Consider the following 9,559-nt stretch of genomic DNA (forward strand, 5'->3'; position numbering starts at 1 on the left):
GACAGAGCATCCACTTTCCAAGCTGTGTAATGAAACCCCTTTGTGCAAAACTTTGGCAGCTGGTGGTTTAGTGGAGAAGTTTAACAGATCTATGTCTGGAGTTCCCTATGACACTGTCAATTTCTGAAATACATGAAGATCCAGTTTCCACTCGTGGGGATCCATGATTTGTCTGCTTAACACATCTGCTAAGGAGTTCTGTGCTCCCGGCAGAAACCTTGCCTGAAGAGTTAGTTGCAAGCTTAGCAGTCTCCCATAAAATCATTGCTTGCCTGCATAGAGGATAAGAATGTGTTCCCCTTGCTTGTTGATGTACCACATGACAGTTGTGTTGTCTGTTAGAATCAACACCTGCCCTGGAAGAAGTAACTCCTTGAAAGCCATTAATGCAAACTGGACTGCTAACATCTCCTTCATGTTGATATGTAGATGCTGTAGTCTAGCAGGCCACTTGTCTTGTATCCACTTTCCATTCAGATGAGCTCCCCAAGCAATGTCCGAGGCATCTGTCGTTAAAATCTGACTCGCCTCTGGCCGGGTCACAGAGAGTCCCTTGTTTAGGTGACATTCCTGAGCCCACCACAAAAATTCTTTTGAAGGCAAGGTATTATTTGAATGACAGTGTCCAAATCCTGGCAGTGCTGTGTCCATACATTTTGAGATACCATTGTAGCTTCCTCATATGCAGTTTGGCATTGGGAAGCACCAGAATACAAGATGCCATGAACCCTAATGCTTGAAGGACTGTCCTTGCAGTCAGCACGGACTGATGAGATAGTTGATGGAAGTAAAGTGATAGACTCTTTTGTTTGTCCGGGGTTAAAAAGGCCATCTGCTGCTGTATTCAGTCTCACACCCAGAAAGCACATGTCTTGAGAGGGTACTAGACTGGACTTTATTTCGCTCACAGAATACCTAGGCATCTTAGCACTGCTATAACATATTCCAGATGCTGTAGAAGGTCTTCCTTTTCTTGAGCCAGAATCAGGCAGTCGTCCAAGTAAGGATAGATTTGAATTCCTTTTAGCCTGAAGTAAGCTATCACTGGAGCCAGAACCTTTGTGAATACTCTGGGCAGTAGATAAGCCAAAGGGCAATGCAGAGAACTGATAATGAGAATTTCCAGCTCGAAAACGCAGATACTTCCTGCAACTTAGTCTTATAGGCACATGAAGGTAAGCTTCCTTGAGATCTAAAGTTACCATCCAGTGATCTTTGCCCAGCAGAGGTAAAAGCTGTTGTAACGTCAACATCTTGAACTTGGGAATGTCCAGATAAGTGTTGAGGATAGATAAATCCAAAATTGGTCTCCACGTGTTCCCCTTCTTTGGTACTAGGAACAGGCGAGAATAAAATCCTAGGCCCCTTTCTGATACAGGGACTGGCTGAATGGCCCCTATTTGGAGTAACTGAGAAATTTGCTTGTGAGCCTCTTTCCTTTGTGGAGGAGGAACGTCTGGCATGCCTTTGAAAAGGGGCAATGTATGGAAATAAAACCTGTAACCGTGGTGAATGATATCCAACACCCATCTGTCTTGAGTAATTAAATCCCAATTTTCCTTGAAAAGAGACAGTCTTCCTCCCAAAGGAGCTGCCAGACGAGAATATACTGGCAGCTGAAAAGGCAGGTCATTGGGTCTGTTTACGAAAGGACTGACCCCTGCCCTCACCAGAAGTCTGAGCAGGTGAACTCCTGTTCTAGGCCTAAAAGAACCTTGAGCTCTGCCCCTACCACGTCTAGACCTACCCCTAGACTGGGAATCATAAGCAGGATATGTCCATCCCTTAGTAGGCCAATTTCTACTAAACTTCGGTGGCTGCACCTGCAAAAAATCTTTAACAGTTTGCATAGACTTAGCTTTGTCCTCCATTTTCTTTAAAACTGCTTCCACAGGTGAACCAAACAACACATCCGACTGTAAAGGAGCATCCAAAATCCTTGTCTTAACATGCTCAGCTAAATTCTGATCCCTCAACCAGGCATGCCTGCGAAGAACAGAACTAGTGGCAGCCACCCTCGAGGAGGCCTGTACAGCATCAAAACCACATTGCAAGGAATGCTTACCCACTTGTTCAGACACATGAACTAAATCCAGCAACTCTTTACACTCAATACCTTCCGCCAAAGCATCCACCTTAGATTTCAGTTGTGAAAGGAGATAATTTTGATATTTAAGCATGTGAAACTGACAATTCAACGCCCTCATGGCTAAAGTGGAAGAAGTATACACTTTCTTTCCCCATCTATCCAAAGCCCTTGCCTCTTTATCAGTGGGAACAGGGTTTTTAACCACAGAGGCCTTAACACCTTTAGGTCCCTGAGAAACAGTTTCCGGGTCTGCCCTAGGACTTTTAAAAAGATACTTATGAGCTTCAGGCACCCTATAGTACCTATCAGGTTTAACAGGAGCAGGAGGCAAAGAATCAGGGTTCAGGGAAGCCTCTGCAAAAACATCTTCCACCACATTTAACACAGGAGGTATAGCTAAGGGCCTATGCTGGGGCAAAAACAAGAATTCCCTAAGCCTTTTCCTGGAATCAGAGTAATCCTGGCCTTCCCATTTAAAGTGCTCCCTCATGGAATGCAGAGTCTCTGAAAATGAGAAATCCTCAGGAGGAGAAGCTGTAGGAGTGTAATCATCCACATCAGAATCAGAATAAGGAGGATACTCCTGCAAATCTTCCGCAGAAGACTCAGAAGCCTCTGAACACTGTTCAAAACTATCAAACTCGGTTCCACCCTAGGCCTCTTATCAGGAGGGGCATAGAACCTCTAATCATAGTAATCAAATCTTCTGCCATTTTAAGCATATGTTTCTTAGGCACAGAACCTGAAATGCTAGGAGAAACCCCCACTGAAGCTGAACTTGGCCTACCTCTCAAAGAAGTTTTGGCAACAGAAGGAGAGGCTCTAACTACCTTGGGAAGAGAGGGAAGAACAGTTACCTGAGAAGCCCCTCAGCCTGGCCTACCTCCTGAGAAGGCACATCCTGTAACAGTAAAGTCTCTGCCTGAGACTCCAAAGAAACTCCTGGCAAAACCTCTGGCTCCACTGAGCCTTCTAGAGAACCGACGTCCGGGACTGCCGGTTCATCAACCCTAGGCTTCGCTGTTTTGTCCTTGCGCTTCTTGGATGAAGCGGGCGACGGAGCATCCGACGGCATTTTATAATTGCAACGCTTCCCAAACACTAACCTGGCACAGTCTAACCGTCTCTTAATAGTGCGCTTGTTAAACCTAGCACAAGAGCGGCACCAACAACGCCGTGCTCAGGCCCTAAACAAGGTATACACAAAGTATGGTAATCCCTATGAGGTATCTGTTTCCCACAAGAAATACAGTTATTCACTTTTTCTGACATCGCGTTAAATACTGCGGCAAGAAGAAACCAAAATGTTCCCCAACGGGTACTTAGCCAACTCTGATTCGGTCTGAAACTCCGGCCGAAATATTTCAGAACGCCAACCTGCACTCGCAAAACTGCTTCTGCATCGGACCATGCGGCAAAAAAGACAGAGGATATGACGTCGGTCATGCGCATTAGTACCCTGACGTACTGACGTCAGTCTAATGCGCCCTGACCGACGTCAGCCTTATACTCTGGTATTCGGGCCGACTGGACAGCGGACTACCCAATAGTAAGGACTGCAGCAATGTGGAACGAAGAACATCTACCGTCCCATCAGTCTGACGAGCCTTATCTGCAAGGCCATGGAGCGTATTATCATGGAACTTATAAACGAAGACATTGGCAACCTTCAAACACTGGACCCCACCCAGTTTGCATTCGTGAAGGGCCGATCTTGTCTCCTGAACCTGATTGACTTCTTCGAATCAGTCTCCAGAGCCATGGACAAGGGTAAGGTGGTCCATACAGCCTATCTAGACCTTTCCAAGGCCTTTGACACCATCCCCCACTCAGGAATCATAGATAAACTTACTAAGCTGGGCATTAATCCCTACATCACCCAATGGGTTGCTAACTGGCTTACTGATAGAACCCACACTGTAAAAGTAGCCGACTCCAAATCCAGTTCCAGACAAGTGACAGGTGGAGTACCTCAGAGTTCAGTCTTGGGACTGCTCTTGTTTGGCATCTACTTCTCTGAAGTACAGGCCAACACTAAGGGACTCTGGCTAACAAAGTTTGCAGATGACTGCAAACTGGGAGCCATTATTGAATCCCAAATGATGTGGATACTCTACAAAAGAGCCTTACAGAAACAGATGCTTGGTGCCAGAGCCATGGGCTCAAGCTCAATGCCAAGAAATGTATAGTTATCCCCTTTGGGAAAAAACATGTATCCGTGAATTACCATATAGGTGGCAGTACACTAAACACCGAAAGTGTGATAAGAGACTTAGGGACACAGTTGGACAGTGGTCTCACCTTCGATAACCACATTGCCACAATAGTCAGGAAATCCTTCTATGTGGCACACCTCATCACTAAGGGCTTTTCATCCAGAAAAAAGGAGGTCATTGTCCCATTGTACTCATCCCTCATTAGACCCATTATAGAATACAACACCCCATTTGGTATGTACCTCTCAAGACATCTGCAACAACTGGAAAGGCCGCAGAAATACCTCACTAAAAGAATCACAGGCCTAAAGCAGATGCCCTACACTGACCGCCTTAAAAAACTCCAGCTATACTCTGTCACATATCGTCTATTCAGAGGCGATCTCTGCTTAACATACAAGGCCATGTCAAACTCAGAGCTGTTGGACATGCTACACTTAAAGAAATCCCAATCCCTCAGAGCCACACGCTCCAGGGATCTAAACCTTGTCATCACAATAAACAAAACATGCTAGAGGGATAGGTTCCTGACCCAGAGACTCCCCAGACTCTGGAATAGATTGCCCATACATGTCAAGCAGAGTGCCTCTTTGGCCCTCTTCAAAAGGAACCTTGACGATTGGATGGGAGAAATGAAATTCACCCCAGGCATCACGTCAGTCACACTGCTAGACAGGGGTCCAGGGAAGTAAATAGTGTGGGAAGAAATAGCCAGGGAATTGTTATGGCTAGGCTTGTATAGGCCCTAGGGCTGATAGCCTAGTACCAACCTGTGAACCTATGAAGTGGATAGTATCCATGAAAGCGCTTACCCTGTCAATTTGGAATTAAAGGTGTGCTGTGTGGAGCCATTGTGCTTCTTTTTACTCAAACTCTGAGCAAAGTCAGGAAAGTGAAAGGTCTTAAGATCTTGGTGAGTAATTATATTTTGTCCTAAGTGTTATTTAGGCTGCTGGTTCTGTAGTAGCAATCTCTGTACAAACTTACATTTGTTTTGCTGGAACTTTGTTATGTTAAGTGATATGTCTCCTAGTGACTGTTATTGTATCAAATTTATACAGACCATGTAATGAAGACTTTGGGCAAGACAGTGGTACTGATGCTCACATTATTTGCCTCTCTAGTATGGTTTCTGTTTGGGGATGCCCTTCATGTGCAGCCTAAATCTCCTCCCTAGGTCCATTTGGGTTTTCACTGGGTTATGCTGTTTCCTTCAACATCCCAAAGCCATGCCATAACTGAATAGGTCCAAGATGCATATGTGAATGAGGACTTGTGTGTGTGTGTGTGTGTGTGTGTGTGTGTGTGTGTGTGTGTGTGTGTGTGTGTGTGTGTGTGTGTGTGTGTGTGTGTGTGTGTGTGTGTCCTGTGATAGACTGTTGTCTTATCCAGAAATACTTTTTTTGCCTTGCATCCACTTTGTGTGAGGGTAGGCTCTGCCTCTTTCATGACCCTGAACTGGATAACTTAGGTATCAGAAAATGATTGACTGTATTGATTCCTGTAAGTGACCACCCATGTGATTCTCAAAAAAAAATGAGATTATAGCTTGAGGGATTTCTGCCTGTTTTAGTGAACTTCTAACATTACTGCTCATGTTCTAGTCTGATGAAAAGGATTGGTTTTCTTGAAGAAAAGTCCATGACTTTTGTACTTTAAAGTTTACACAAAAGTAATATCTTTGTTTTGGCAAAATCTAGAATAGGCATAGATTTTTTTATACAGATACAAGTTGAAAGAATAAACTGTCATTTATGTGCCTGTATTTTTAATGTTTCTGGCAAGTGGGCATTAAAATGTGCACCTGAAAGACATGAAAGACAAATTACTTACATCCTTTAACATACATTTAACAGACTGTACAATGACTCTTCTTTTAAATACTTCCTTTAAATCATTCAAATAAGACTGATACTTCAGTTTTACATGGGGTAGATGACTAACTTATCCAAGACTTTGTGCAAACTGAGTAGAGGTGTCTAATGTAGTGTATTCATGAATTCAGAATTAGGTAACTTAAGGAACAGGTCTTGACATATTTCAGCAAAGTTCATTTTTAGATTAGCACTACTGAGAGGTTGGGAGGTTGGGAGTGTGACCTAATGGTTAAGGTGTTTGCCTTACAAACACAAAGTGTAGAGTTTGAGTCTCACAAGGGATAATTGGCTAAGCTTAAAATGGCTTGCAAGGGCAGTTAGCTTAGTACTAATCTATGAACCTATGAAAGTGCATTAGAAAAAAAATAGGAAGGCTTTGAAAAAAAGAAATGCAAATATCTACTTTTCTCTTGTTGACCAGGCTACTTCCACAAGGCTAGTTAGTCCCTTTTCAGGACAAAATCCAAGGAGATATTTATAGTACTACTAGGGGAAATTTGGCCAGGACACCAGGGAACTTCCCCTATGCTTTTAGCTAACTGCCTTAGGATATTTTATGACCACCTGAGCTACTACCACCAGCTTATTCATATGGGGCCTCAGTTTAAATCTCATCCAAAGGACAGCACACATAGAAGTCCAACACTCCCCAATACTGCACTGCTGCACCAGCAATTTGACTCTAGTCACCTAGACTGGGAGTAGAACTCAGCCTTCTGATCTCCCAACACAAAAGGTGAATGTGCTACTTGTGATTCTGATACAGAACAGTCTTTACTTATTTAAGTCTTACCAGGTTCTCCAAATCTAGCTAAAAGAATAATGCAGAACATTTTCAAATTACGAACATTTACAAGAATTTAGCAGATGTTTGTCTTGTAAAAAAAAAAAAAACATACTTTAGTGTTCTCTAAACTATGAGGAACCAGAAAATGTATTTCAGACTTAAATATTGAGGGGATGCACAGTGGTAGTTCCATTTCATGTTAAAAACAATCTATGATGTAGTGATGAAGTAAAAATGTAACTTGTTTGTTTCATAAATGAATTATTTTGAATACATCTGAACTAGGCTGACATTGGGGGAAAAAAGTAGAAATTGTATAGTATTGTCTGATTATATATAAGAAATGAAGAGCTGTCCAACAAAGTACTAGATGAAGGCAAGTAGGCATGGTAAGAAAGTAGCATGGAGAATTAACAGACAGAACCCAGAACAGGTATAGTCACCTAAGAGCAAACAGAAAGCGGTTATTCATTGTACAGACAGCTGATGAGACATTAGTGTACGGAAATGTGAGCAAATGTGTGTGCAACTATGGAGACATCATCTCCAGAAAAACACTGAGAGGATACAGGTGGTTGACAGAAGGAAATGAAAATTTATAATGTATACAGTTAATAATACTCTGAGAGAGAGAGACGGGGTGACAAAAAATGTTGCTACCTCAACAGTACAAAGGGATAGTAACTTTTACAAAAAATACATATAAAGATAAGAAGATATACACCAACGATAGAAGGTGAATGGCTCAGGGAACATAATGAAGTAATATGTTTTCATTTACAGGATCTTAGATGCTTATAACTAACTTCTTGTTAAGGCTGTGGATTAAACATTGAAATGGAGCTTAGGTACGCATGGGAGTGATGTCAGTATATTCCTGTGAGAATATGGATTTTAAGCTGTTGGCTGGCTAGGACATGGAGCCTTGTCTACATGGAGGAAGGTAGTAATACTAGATGTGCCTTTGGTCTTTTTCTGTACTCACAGTTTGTCACTACATTTCTAGATCTTTAGTAGTGTGACATGGGAAAATACATAAATAGGAAAGGATGTAGTCCCTTGCAGTGGTGGCTGGTGACTTCAAATCAAAGGTGGTAGTGGGGGGCTGCTAGAAGCAAGTGAATGGGTTGGGCTAACTGAAATGGGGTGGGGCTGTATTACAACATGTCAGTAACCCTTTACTTGTGATTAAACAATAGATTTCAGCCACAGACTACCTCAGTATGTGCCTGTTTATTATAGCCACTTTACTGACTATATACACCTCAGATATGTACCTTAAGTGAAATGCAGCCCTGCAGGAATGACTCTATAGCTCCCCCCAATGCACACTAGTCCCTCGCTCCACTCCCCAGTGCCTCTCCTCTGTTTTCCCCTGATTCTAGCCCCGCACCATCCTGATATATTACTTCTTTTTTGTTTGTCTGCACTTGTTCTTACTTTTTAGCTTCCCCAGGTGCTTTTAAACACACCCTAACTGACCAAGATTCCACTGTAGTAAGTTAGGAGGAATGAAATTAATTAAACCAGGGGTCTGGGGCCCACTAGGTGTCCAGAAGTCATAAGGTTCTAGACACATCTTAGAGCTTTTTTACAACCTTTTGATTTAATGATGGCCAGAATAAAAAAGCTTTTTGAATGCTGTTACAATGAAACTTAATTGTCTGTCATAATTATTTAGTGACTTCAATACTCACTCACTGATTTGGCAGCAAAATAAATAAGAAAAACCCTTAAACTTTGAAGTACAGACCAAAATATGAGGCAAAATATCTGAGACATCATGCAAAACCAGGGACAGTTGATAGTCTGTACAGCCCCATACACACAAAGATTAGACAGTCAAGTACAGCCACTTCTATGATTGTAACTGTATACTTCAGATGCTTGACTGCATTAAAAAAATGAAAAAAATGCATAAAGAACTGTCACAAAGGAACTCATCCTCTAAGCTCACTGATCTGTGTGAAAGCTGCTGCAATCCCCAAAATAACTCTCAACCTCTTACCTCAAGAATCGAGGAAAAATATTGCTGGACAAAAGACCAAAATCAGGGACACATATTGCCTTTACACAAGCATTAACTTGCTAGAATAACAGGTTGAGTAAACTGCAATAATCACTGATTTATCAGAAAACCACAAACTTTATAAGGAACATATCAAAATATGAGGAAAAAATTACAGACATACTGCAAGGAAAGTTGAGAACACCTATATTCCCAATATATATTTCTGCAAAGACAGTTGAGAACGTCTACCCCGAAACATATATATATATATATATATATATATATATATATATATATATACGGGTCTACATTAGATGATTGAATACCACATACCCAACTTTCTAAAGACTGAGATGAAAGCTCTGAAAGTCCACTTAAATGAACACTTGCATCACTGATGAAAAACTCCAGGTAAGTAACCACTTGGCTGCATCACAATGGAACACAAAAACTGAAACACCCCACTATGTGGAGGGTTGTGCCCACCCACACCCCCCCTAACTAAATATAATAACTCAGAGATTGCACTACAGTGGGGAAAGGGGCAAAGTTCACCATGGTGGCCAAGTGGTTACTTAC

This window comes from Protopterus annectens, chromosome 2.part2, assembly GCF_019279795.1.
Source record: "Protopterus annectens isolate FY-2018-M chromosome 2.part2, PAN1.0, whole genome shotgun sequence".
NCBI classification, from domain to species: Eukaryota; Metazoa; Chordata; order Ceratodontiformes; family Protopteridae; genus Protopterus; species Protopterus annectens.